The sequence below is a fragment of the Capricornis sumatraensis genome, chromosome 4 (assembly GCF_032405125.1).
Source record: "Capricornis sumatraensis isolate serow.1 chromosome 4, serow.2, whole genome shotgun sequence".
Taxonomy (NCBI): Eukaryota; Metazoa; Chordata; class Mammalia; order Artiodactyla; family Bovidae; genus Capricornis; species Capricornis sumatraensis.
The window spans coordinates 103,530,909-103,544,622 of record NC_091072.1 but is presented as its reverse complement, the minus strand read 5'-3'; positions in this window follow the sequence as shown (position 1 = coordinate 103,544,622).

Genomic DNA, 13,714 nt, shown 5'->3' with positions numbered 1-13,714 from the left:
GCAGGCTGTCAAAGCTAGATTTTCTGAGGGCTTATCTTCCCTGTGCAGGCCCTTCTGGACTCGGAAGCCTAATGTGGGGATGTTGAACAGCTGTGTTGTTCATTGGCAAGGGCGTCTGTATATGATACTCCTTCCATTCGTGGGTTGCTAACCCAGAGGTGCAGTCCTGACTACAATGTGTCTCTGCCTCTCCTATCCACCTCACTGTTGTTCCTGCTTCAGGTCTTTAGATGTGGAAAATTTTTCTGACAGTCCTTAGGTTATTTATATAGATACCTGCTTTGTAAGTGCTTGCAATTTTGGTGTGTCTGTGGGAGAAGGTAAGCACAAGGTCTTCCTATTCTGCCATCTTTGCCATAATCCCCATCAATAATTTAGCTTCAAAAGATAAAACCACAATATTAACAACTAATGCACTTTAATATACAAAGAATAATACATTCTCACCAAAATGTGTGAAATGAGTATAATAATAAACTCATTATACTACAAATATAAAATTCAGATAACATTGAAAAAATACAGAACTTAAGATGCTTCCACATCTACTCGTGAGCAAGTAATTACTATAAGATCTGGCTTCCATGACAAAATCTAAACTTTGTAGAAATTAAATGAGCCAACCATATTTAGATACTGTACAATAAGCAGCAAATGACTGTAATTCCTGAGAAAAAGGAAACAATTCAAGAAAAATTTAAACATGAATACAAAGCAATTGAAACAAATCAAACACAATCATAAAGTTAAAAATGAAAAACAACAAAAAAACAAAACCCTAACAGACGTTGAGTGATAACTGAGAAAATATTACAAATATAATTAGAAAGGAGGTGATTAGAAAAATGTTAGAAACTATAATGGTCAAATTTTCTTTTGAAAGTGGATAGCAGGAGAGGAGCATAAAGATGGCGGAGGAATAGGACGGGAAGACCACTTTCTCCCTCACAAATTCCTCAAAAGAACATTTCAACGCCGAGCAAACTCCACAAAACAACTTCTGTAGGCTGGCAGAGGACATCAGGCAACCAGAAAAGCAGACCATTGTCTTCAAAAACAGATTTTTAATTCTTTGCTCTTAGGGGTTTTGTTGTCAATTTTGTACATTTAAAAACCCAAACTTCACTACCCAAGTTTACCTGAGAGCGAGATTATTGGCTTGACCACTCTCTTCTCCTTTGGACTCTCCTTTTTCTCCACCAGGTGGCCTCTCTCTCTTTTCTCCCCCATCTCTTCTCTATCCAACTCTGTGAATCTCTGTGTGTTCCAGATGGTGGAGAACACCTAAGGAACTGGTTACTGGCAGGATTTGTCTCTCTCCTTCTCATTCCTCTCTCTTATCCTCCTGGTCACCTCTGTCTACTTCCTCCCTCTCCTCTTCCCCGTATAACTCCATAAATACCTTTGAGCGGTCCAGACTATAGAGCGCACATTAGGAAGTGACTACTGGCTAGCTTGCTCTCTCCTCTTTTGATCTCACCGCATCTCATTCCAGTTACCTCTAACTACCCCCTCCATCTTCTCTTCTCCTTGTAACTCGGTGAACCTCTCTGAGTGTCCCTCAATGCGGAGAAACTTTTCATCTTTAACCTAGATGTTTTATCATTGGTGCTGTATAGATGGAGAAGTCTAGAGGCTACTGTAAAAATAAAACTGAAAACCAGAAGCAGGAGGCTTAAGTCCAAAGCCTGAAAACATTAGAGAACTCTTGAATTCAGGGAACATTAAGCAATAGGAGCTCATCAAATGCCTTCATACCTACACTGAAACCAAGCTCCACCCAAGGGCCAACAAGTTCCAAAACAAGACATACCACTCAAATTCTCCAGCAACACAGGAACACTCCCCTGAGCTTCAATATACAGGCAGCTCAAAATTATTCCAAAACCTTTGATGTCTCATAACCCATTACTGGTCACTCTACTGCACTCCAGAGAGAAGAAACCCAGCTCCACCCACCAGAACTCCAACACAAGCCTCCCTAACCAGGAAACCTTGACAAGCCACTGATAGAACCCCACCCACAGTGAGGAAGCTCCATAATAAAGAGAACTCCACAAATTACCAGAATATAAAAAGGCCACCCCAAACGCAGCAATATAACCAAGATGAAGAGACAGAGGAATACTCAGCAGGTAAAGGAACAGGAGAGTTGCCCACCAAACCAAACAAAAGAGGAAGAAGTAGGGAATCTACCTGAGAAGGAATTCTGAATATTGATAGTGAAAATGATCCAAAATCTTGAAATCAAAATGGAATCACAGATAAATAGCCTAGAGACAAGGATTGAGAAGATGCAAGAAAGGTTTAACAAGGACCTAGAAGAAATAAAAAAGAGTCAAAATATAATGAACAACGCAATAAATGAGATCAGAAACACTCTGGAGGCAACAAATAGTAGAATAACGGAGGCAGAAAATAGGATTAGTGAAATAGAAGATAGAATGGTAGAAATAAATAAATCAGAGAGGAAACAAGAAAAACGAATTAAAAGAAACGAGGACAATCTCAGAGACCTCCAGGACAATATGAAACGCTCCAACATTCGAATTATAGGAGTCCCAGAAGAAGAAGACAGAAAGAAAGATCATGAGAAAATCCTTGAGGAGATAATAGTTGAAAACTTCCCTAAAATGGGGAAGGAAATAATCACCCAAGTCCAAGAAACACAGAGAGTTCCAAATAGGATAAACCCAAGGTGAAACACCCCAAGACACATATTAATCAAATTAACAAAGATCAAACACAAAGAACAAATATTAAAAGCAGCAAGGGGAAAACAACAAATACCACACAAGGGGATTCCCATAAGGATAACAGCTGATCTTTCAATAGAAACTCTTCAGGCCAGGAGGGAATGGCAAGACATACTTAAAGTGATGAAAGACAATAACCTACAGCCCAGATTACTGTACCCAGCAAGGATCTCATTCAAATACAAAGGAGAAATCAAAAGCTTTACAGACAAGCAAAAGCTGAGAGAATTCAGCACCACCAAACCAGCTCTCCAACAAATTCTAAAGGATATTCTCTAGACAGGAAACACAAAAAGGGTGTATAAACCTGAACCCAAAACAATAAAGTAAATGGTAACTGGATCATACTTATCAATAATTACCTTAAATGTAAATGGGTTGAACGCCCCAACCAAAAGGCAAAGACTGGCCGAATGGATACAAAAACAAGACCCCTCTATATGCTGCTTACAAGAGACCCACCTCAAAACAAGGGACACATACAGACTGAAAGTGAAGGGCTGGAAAAAGATATACCACGCAAATAGAGACCAAAAGAAAGCAGGAGTGGCAATACTCATATCCGATAAAATAGACTTTAAAACAAAGGCTGTGAAAAGAGACAAAGAAGGCCACTACATAATGATCAAAGGATCAATCCAAGAAGAAGATATAACAATTATAAATATATATGCACCCAATATAGGAGCAGCGCAATATGTAAGACAAATGCTAACAAGTATGAAAGGGGAAATCAACAATAACACAATAATAGTGGGAGACTTTAATACCCCACTCACACCTATGGACAGATCAACTAAACAGAAAATTAACAAAGAAACGCAAACTTTAAATGATACATTAGATCAGTTAGACCTAATTGATATCTATAGGACATTTCACCCCAAAACAATGAATTTCACCTTTTTTTCAAGTGCTCATGGAACCTTCTCCAGGATAGATCACATCCTGGGCCATAAATCTAAACTTGATAAATTAAAAAAAAATCGAAATCATTCCAAGTATCTTTTCTGACCATAATGCATTAAGATTAGATCTCAATTACAGGAGAAAAACTACTAAAAATTCCAACATATGGAGGTTGAACAACACACTTCTGAATAACCAACAAATCACAGAAGAAATCAAAAAAGAAATCAAAATATGCATAGAAACTAATGAAAATGAAAACACAACAACCCAAAACCTGTGGGACACTATAAAAGCAGTGCTAAGAGGAAAGTTCATAGCAATACAGGCATACCTCAAGAAACAAGAAAAAAGTCAAATAAATAACCTAACTCTACAACTAAAGCAACTAGAAAAGGAAGAATTGGAGAACCCCAGAGTTAGTAGAAGGAAAGAAATCTTAAAAATTAGGGCAGAAATAAATGCAAAAGAAACAAAAGAGACCAGAGCAAAAATCAACAAAGCCAAAAGCTGGTTCTTTGAAAGGATGAATAAAATTGACAAACCATTAGCCAGTATCATCAAGAAGCAAAGAGAGAAAAATCAAATCAATAAAATTCGAAATGAAAATGGAGAGATCACAACAGACAACACAGAAATACAAAGGATCATAAGAGACTACTATCAGCAGTTGTATGCCAATAAAATGGACAACGTGGAAGAAATGGACAAATTCTTAGAAAAGTACAATTTTCCAAAACTGAACCAGGAAGAAATAGAAAATCTTAACAGAGCCATCACAAGCACGGAAATTGAAACTAATCAGAAATCTTCCAGCAAACAAAAGCCCAGGTCCAGACGGCTTCACAGCTGAATTCTACCAAAAATTTCGAGAAGAGCTAACACCTATCCTACGCAAACTCTTCCAGAAAATTGCAGAGGAAGGTAAACTTCCAAACTCATTCTATGAGGCCACCATCACCCTAATACCAAAACCTGACAAAGACTCCACAAAAAAAGAAAACTACATGCCAATATCACTGATGAACATAGATGCAAAAATCCTCAACAAAATTCTAGCAATCAGAATCCAACAACACATTAAAAAGATCATACACCATGACCAAGTGGGCTTTATCCCAGGGATGCAAGGATTCTTCAATATCCGCAAATCAATCAATGTATTTCACCACATTAACCAATTGAAAAATAAAAACCATATGATTATCTCAATAGATGCAGAGAAGGCCTTTGACAAAATTCAACATCCATTTATGATAAAAACTCTCCAGAAAGCAGGAATAGAAGGAACATACCTCAACATAATAAAAGCTATATATGACAAACCCACAGCAAACATTATCCTCAATGGTGAAAAATTGAAAGCATTTCCCCTAAAGTCAGGAACAAGACAAGGGTGTCCACTTTCACCGCTACTATTCAACATATTTCTGGAAGTTTTGGCCACAGCAATCAGAGCAGAAAAAGAAATAAAAGGAATCCAAATTGGAAAAGAAGAAGTAAAACTCTCACTGTTTGCAGATGACATGATCCTCTACATGGAAAACCCTAAAGACTCCACCAGAAAATTACTAGAGCTCATCAATGAATATAGTAAAGTTGCAGAATATAAAATCAACACTCAGAAATCCCTTGCATTCCTATACACTAATAATGAGAAAGTAGAAAAAGAAATTAAGGAAACAATTCCATTCACCATTGCAACGAAAAGAATAAAATACTTAGGAATATATCTACCCAAAGAAACTAAAGACCTATATATAGAAAACTATAAAACACTGGTGAAAGAAATCAAAGAGGACACTAAAAGATGGAGAAATATACCATGTTCATGGATCGGAAGAATCAATATAGTGAAAATGAGTATACTACCCAAAGCAATTTACAAATTCAATGCAATCCCTATCAAGCTCCCAGCCATATTTTTCACAGAACTAGAACAAATAATTTCAAGATTTGTATGGAAATACAAAAAACCTCGAATTGCCAAAGCAATCTTGAGAAAGAAGAATGGAACTGGAGGAATCAACTTGCCTGACTTCAGGCTCTACTACAAAGCCACAGTCATCAAGACAGTATGGTACTGGCACAAAGACAGACATATAGATCAATGGAACAAAATAGAAAGCCCAGAGATAAATCCACACACATATGGACACCTTATCTTTGACAAAGGAGGCAAGAATATACAATGGAGTAAAGACAATCTCTTTAACAAGTGGTGCTGGGAAAACTGGTCAACCACTTGTAAAAGAATGAAACTAGATCACTTTCTAACACCACACACAAAAATAAACTCAAAATGGGTTAAAGATCTAAATGTAAGACCAGAAACTATAAAACTCCTAGAGGAGAACATAGGCAAAACACTCTCAGACATAAATCACAGCAGGACCCTCTATGATCCACCTCCCAGAATTCTGGAAATAAAAGCAAAAATAAACAAATGGGATCTAATTAAAATTAAAAGCTTCTGCACAACAAAGGAAAATATAAGCAAGGTGAAAAGACAGCCTTCTGAATGGGAAAAAATAATAGCAAATGGAGCAACTGACAAACAACTAATCTCAAAAATATACAAGCAACTTATGCAGCTCAATTCCAGAAAAATAAACGACCCAATCAAAAAATGGGCCAAAGAGCTAAATAGACATTTCTCCAAAGAAGACATACAGATGGCTAACAAACACATGAAAAGATGCTCAACATCACTCATTATCAGAGAAATGCAAATCAAAACCACAATGAGGTACCACTTCACACCAGTCAGAATGGCTGTAATCCAAAAATCTGCAAGCAATAAATGCTGGAGAGGGTGTGGAGAAAAGGGAACCCTCCTACACTGTTGGTGGGAATGCAAACTAGTACAGCCACTATGGAGAACAGTGTGGAGATTCCTTTAAAAATTGCAAATAGAACTACCTTATGACCCAGCAATCCCACTGCTGGGCATACACACCGAGGAAACCAGAATTGAAAGAGACACCTGTACCCCAATGTTCATCGCAGCACTGTTTATAATAGCCAGGACATGGAAACAACCTAGATGTCCATCAGCAGATGAATGGATAAGAAAGCTGTGGTACATGTACACAATGGAGTATTACTCAGCCATTAAAAAGAATTCATTTGAATCAGTTCTGATGAGATGGATGAAACTGGAGCTGATTATACAGAGTGAAGTAAGCCAGAAAGAAAAACACCAATACAGTATACTAACACATACATATGGAATTTAGAAAGATGGCAATGACGAACCTGTATGCAAGACAGGAATAAAGACACAGCTGTGTATAATGGACTTTTGGACTCAGAGGAAGAGGGAGAGGGTGGGATGATTTGGGAGAATGGCATTCTATCATGTATACTATCATGTAAGAATTGAATCGCCAGTCTATGTCTGATGCAGGATACAGCATGCTTGGGGTTGGTGCATGGGGATGACCCACTGAGATGTTATGGGGAGGGAGGTGGGAGGGGGGTTCATGTTTGGGAATACATGTAAGAATTAAAGATTTTAAAATTAAAAAAAATTAAAAAAAAAAGAAAGTGGATAGCAACTCTAAACACATACATACAAGAAACTTCACAAAAACCCAAGTAAAAGGAACAGAAAGAAAATGGAATGAAGGTACAGGAGGATAAAATTTCTGAAAATGGATGAAAAATACTGTCAAAGCAACAAGAAGGAAAAAAATATATATATTTTCAAGAAAAAAGTAAAGCATAGATTTTTTGTCAGAAAAATTCAAACCAGAAGACAATAGAATACTATCCTTAAAGTGCTAAAAGACAAGACAATGGAAGACCAAATGAAAACACTATATTCAGGAAAAACATGTTAGAATTGAAGGCAAAATAATAAACTCATTAGATAAAGGAAACTAACAGAAAGCATTATGCCAAATTTGCACTGGAAGAAATGGTTTCTTATTTCCCAACATACTTGTTGTGGAATCTTTGTATATTCTAGAGTAGTGATCATACAACTATAGCCTCTAGAGCAAATCTTGCACTCAATCATTTACCTTTTGTCTAAGGCTGCTTTAACAGTATAAAGGCAGAACTGAGGATGTAAGAAGAGAAGGTATTTCTTTCTCCTTCAGTATGCTTCTTGGATTGTTTCTTATCTTGGTTCTAGCATCTAGTGGGCAAATCTCACCAGGGTTCTCAGTCTTGAAGAGATTTCCAAGCTTCTGTGATACTTTAAGACCATCTCTCCTCATGCCTTGTAATCACAGATGCAGCTATGACTGTCTGATCTTGCTGATACCTATGTTACTTCAAAGTCACCCCACAGAAAACCATAATTCAAAAAGATATAGGCAGCTTCCAGTTCAAGATGGCAGAGGAGAAAGATGTGCAATCATCTCCTCCTGTGAGAGCACTAAAATCACAAGTTGCTGCACAACCATTGCCAGGAGGACGCCGGAACCTACTAAAAAAAGATACTCCACTTCCAAAGACAAAGAAGAAGCCACAGTGAGACAGGAGGAGGGGCATAATCATGATAAAATCAAATCCCAAACCTACTGGGTCAGTGACCCACAAACTGGAGAACAATAATACCAAAGAAGTTCTCCTACTGTTGTGGAGGTTCAGAACCCCACATCAGGCTTCCCAACCTGGGGACCTGACAAAGGGACTAGGAATCCCCAGGGAATCTGACCTCGAAGGCCTGCAAGATTTGATTACAAGACTTCCACAGGACTAGGGTAAACAGAGACTCCAGTTTAAAGGAACAAACAAAACCTTGTGCACCAAGACTCAGAAGAAAGGAGCAGTGACTCCACAGGAAACTGACAGAACTACTTGCTTTTGTTGGAGGGTGTCCTGAGGAGGCTTGAGTCAGCAGGGACTCACCATAGGGACGGCGGGACAGGCAGCAGATGTCTGGAAAGGTCCCCTTTGGTGTAAACCCTCTTGGAGTTTGCCGTTAATCCGACCATAGAGCCTGCAGATCTGAGGGCTGGATGGCCTCAGGCCAGAAAACTACCAGGTTGGGAGTGCAACTGCAACCATCAGCACATAGTTAGATCAAGAGAGTTCCAGAAATATATCTATTTCTGCTTTATTGACTATGCCAAAGCCTTTGACTGTGGGGACCATGATAAACTGTGGAAAATTCTGAAACAGATGGGAATACCAGACCACCCAACCTGCCTTTTGAGAAATCTATATGCAGGTCAGGAAGCAACAGTTAGAACTGGACATGGAACAACAGACTGGTTCCAAATTGGGAAACGAGTACTTCAAGGCTGTATATTGTCACCTGGTTTATTTATTTATTTATTTATTTATATGCAGAGTGCATCATGAGAAATGCTGGGCTGGAGGAAGCACAAGCTGGAATCAAGATTGCCAGGAGAAATATCAATAACCCCAGATATGCAGATGACACCACCCTTATGGCAGAAAGTGAAGAAGAACTAAAGAGCCTCTTGATGAAAGTGAAAGAGAAGAGTGAAAAAGTTGGCTTAAAGCTCAACATTCAGATAACTAAGATTATGGCATCTGGTCTTGTCACTTCATGACAAATAGATGGGGAAACAGTGGCTGACTTTACTTTGGGTGCTCCAAAATCACTGCAGATGGTGAATGCAGCCATGAAATTAAAAAATGTTTACTCCTTGGAAGGAAAGCTATGACCAACCTAGACAGCATGTTAAAAAGTAGGGACATTACTTTGTCAACAACGGTCCGTCTAGTCAAAGCTATGGTTTTTCCAGTGGTCATGTATAGATGTGAGAGTTGGACTATAAAGAAAGCTGCGCACCGAAGAATTGATGCTTTTGAACTGTGGTGCTGGAGAAGACCCTTGAGAGTCCCTTGGATTGCAAGGAGATCCAACCAGCCCATCCTAAAGGAGATCAGTCCTGGGTGTTCATTGGAAGGACTGATGTTAAGCTGAAACTCCAATACTTTGGCCACCTGATGCGAACAACTGACTCATTTGAAAAGACTCTGATGCTGGGAAAGATTGAGGACAGGAGAAGAAAGGGATGACAGAGGATGAGATGGTTGAATGGTGTCATCGACTCAGTGGACATGGGTTTGGGTGGAGTCTGGGAGTTGGTGATGGACAGGGAGGTCTGGCATGCTACAGTCCATGGGGTTGCAAAGAGTCAGACACAACTGAGGGACTAAACTGAACTGAACTTACTGAGCAAGGCCCTGTGTACCAGATAGCCTTGTAGTTGGTCTACAGTTAGCTTTTCTCCTCTTAATTGCTTATACCAAATATTTATTAAGTTTTGGAGTTCACTTAAGCTTGAATTGCCTACACATGTTTTTCTAAATAGAGTCAGTTCAAGTGGAAAGAGCTGTGGAGGCCTCCGTTATCATGGTACAACTTTCTTTCTAGGTAAAACCTGCGTTCATCTGTTCTGAAACAAGCAGGCACAGTGGTCCAGTTTGCTTAGAATGACACTCCTGCTTTAGGAGAAGGTTTCTGAGTGAGGTCACTAGCCTATGGTGTTCTGAGCATAAAACTTCTGTTCTTTAAGAGAATGGGAGCAGCTGGAATTGGGGCCCAGTACTCTTGGCCTGGCATTCTTAGGGTAGAGCTTTTGAATGGGGGCTGGGGAGAGATCATCATATGTTTTAGCTACCCTTGCATTGAATAGACCTTCTTCAGTGTGGAGCTGGAGGGGACAAGTAATGTTTGCAGCAACAACAATCAAGGGAACATGGTAGCCTTTGACCGTGACCTAGGGGCAGAGGGATCTCTATGTCCCTGCCTGTACTTGCCTGAGTGCACTTTCAGCTCTGCTGGGATGAGAGAGGGCAGGGAGGGAGTAGGTCCTGGCTCAAATGTCATATATTCTCAGTCTTCCTGAGATTTAGTAGATTTTGTTCAGTAAATACTTTTTTTTGTTTGTTCTTTATGTTCAGATATTTCCCTGGTAGTCTCTTCAAATCAAACATATTTATTATGAGATCTCAGAATCTCAAGCTTCAAAAATCAGCAAAGATAAGGAAAACACACTAGGCCAACACATATGAACACATATCAGCTGTATTCACAATATCTAAAAGCTGATTAAACATCAATTGCCCATTTATTTAAGAGTGCATAAACAAAATTTGGTATATATGTACAATGGAAAATGGAATATTACTCAGCAATAAAAAGAATGGGTTACTTATACATGACAAAATGAAGAAATCTCAAAATCATTTTACACAGTGAAGAAGCCTGAGAGAAAAGATGACATGTTGTATGATTCTATTACATACCATGCAGATCACTGGTTATCTGGAGATGGGTTTGGAGGGAAGAATGGCCTGAAAAGAGGCATAATCAACCATTTGGAAATGAAGGAAATATTCTGTATCTTGATGTGGTGGTGTTTTCATTGACCACAAAACTCAGAATTGTTCACTTTAAATACATACTGTTTATTTCAAACCAATTACTCCTCAATAAAGTGTTTAAAAAAATAACGCACAGGTCTTCTTTAGGTTCAAGAATTTATATTTTTGAGCAATGATTCAGAAACATCTTTTTTTTTTTGAAAAGATTTCATCTTCACCTGAAGAATACGAAGATGCACAATAAAATAGAAAATTTAGTTTTGCTTATTCATAATAATTATATATTTATTATTTTTAACTATTTAGATATTTCTTATATTAAAAACTGAATATTAAAAGGAGGCTAAATTTTTAAATATAATTGGCGTTAGTGTAGCAGCAGCTGAGTGAGGATTAAATACCATGAACACTGCTGCAGCTGCTGCTAAGTCGCTTCAGTCGTGTCTGACTCTGTGCGACCCCATAGACGGAAGCCCACCAGGCTCCCCTGTCCCTGGGATTCTCCAGGCAAGAACACTGGAGTGGGTTGCCATTTCCTTCTCCAGTGCATGGAAGTGAAAAGTGAAAGTGAAGTCGCTCAGTCGTGTCTGACTCTTCCCGACCCCATGGACTGCAGCCTACCAGGCTCCTCCATCCATGGGATTTTCCAGGCAAGAGTACTGGAGTGGGTTGCCATTGCTTTCTCTGACCATGAACACTACCTTTTACTAAAATTACCTAGTTATGACTCTACAATCAGCTATAATTATAAATGTAATGGGATGCCACAAGATGAGATTAAAGTAGTAATAATGTTTTAGATAAATGTGGTCTTCAATTTATTTAGGCATGTTTTACTAGCACTCTTTTGCTTGTAAAATACAGAATCTTTCATGCAACATGCTGAGTCCTATAATGGAACAAGCCTTCAAGAAATTCGTAATTCTTTTCAGTTTCACCTCACCTAAATCCCAGGCACAGGTTCTTTGCTCACTGGACATTAGTATTCTTTTATTAAACTGAGAAGTAAGAGTTTCTGTAAAGTCCAGACAGTTGACTATCAAGCACATAGGCAAACCAGGATGAGAAAGCTCAGTCTGACCTGACTTTATTTTGTTAACTCTTAATAATTAACTATCATTACTTGTACTATTCTTCTCATTTAGTTTGGTGGTATTTCCCCAGTTAGAGATGCTCAAACATTAGAAGTCATTACTCACTTCTACCTTGTTTTAACTTTATCAACCATTAATTAATATTCAGTTTCATTTATCTGTAATTTTAAAGGTATTCCCTCTCTCCACTGTCATAAGACAGTGATTATCTTCTTCTATAAATATTTATCTACCACAAGTTACCAACGTGATTTTTCTAAAATGTCGATTTGAACACAATATATTCTTTAAAGAAAAATCCTCAGTGTTTTCCTGTGGTCTGCAGAAAATAAGCCAACCTCCTTGTCTTCTTATATAGATGTGCAAAATTTCCATGAATTTCCTTTTAAGTCTTAAATCTCACTCCCTCTCTTTTACATTAATAGCAGGAATTAAACTTTTGGAAGTTTAACATATCATTATTTCATTGCCTTTGCACAGAAACTTTTCTATTTCACCTTGCTCAAGTTTATTTATGTTTACAAATGTCCTTATGAAGTTTTCCCTGATCATAATATCACTCATCTGTAGAAGCTGCTCTGTCTTTGTTATTTCTACCCTTGTGGCTCAGCTGGTAAAGAATCTGCCTGTAATGCGGAAGACCTGGGTTCAATCCCTGGGTTGGGAAGATCCCCTGGAGAAGGGAAGGGGCTACCCACTTCAGTATCCTGGCCTAGAGAATTCCATGGACTGTCCATAGAGTTGCAAAGAGTGGGACACGACTGAGCAACTTTCACTCACTTTATTCACTGGGTTTACTATATGACATGTTATTAATAGCTTTCTATTTAGCTATTTTTTCCATCAATTAGTGTGAGCTCAAGTACAGAAATCATTTAAAATTGGGAATTTTTATAGGGCACAGAGTATATAAAAATTCAGTAAGTATTAATTTGATGAATGAATTCTCACTAAGGCATATATAACAAAATATGAATTATCTTTACTTTTATTACAGTTTCCTTGTGAAAAGGTACAATTTTAAAAAACAATTTATCAGTTTAGTAGATTTCCAAATGAAGGGGAGAAATAATAATGATTCAAGCCAGAGAAACCATGAGATAAATGTGCCACTCAGTTAACCTCTGGACAATTAAGAGTTACTTACATTTCACACTTGAAACTGTGTACTGCAGAGTACCTGATTCTCTCATTAGACATTCACAAAGATTTCTTTAGTAAATCTGGTATTTTGCTCTTTCTTTCTTAATACATCAGACTGTGTTACCTCTACCAAGTATATATATATATATAAAACATATGGTATTGACTCAAGATAAACAATGCATCCCAAACAACAGCCTCAAAGAGTAAGAAGTAAAGTTGGAGTATATATGTCTTAAAAAAATTACATGGAAACCATTATCATTATCCAAAAGGAAGTACAGAGAAAGTCATTCCATTCCAAAATCAACAACCAGACAAAATATAGTCCATCTTCCTGATGTATGTATTCTGATTAAGTCCAAATACATCTTCCAAAGTATGTATATGGGATTCAAACAAATAAAGTCTCTTAAGATTTGAATCAGTGCTTCTCTAAGTTATTACAAAGTACAGCACTTTCAGAATATTACATTTACTTAATTCTACTTTCAG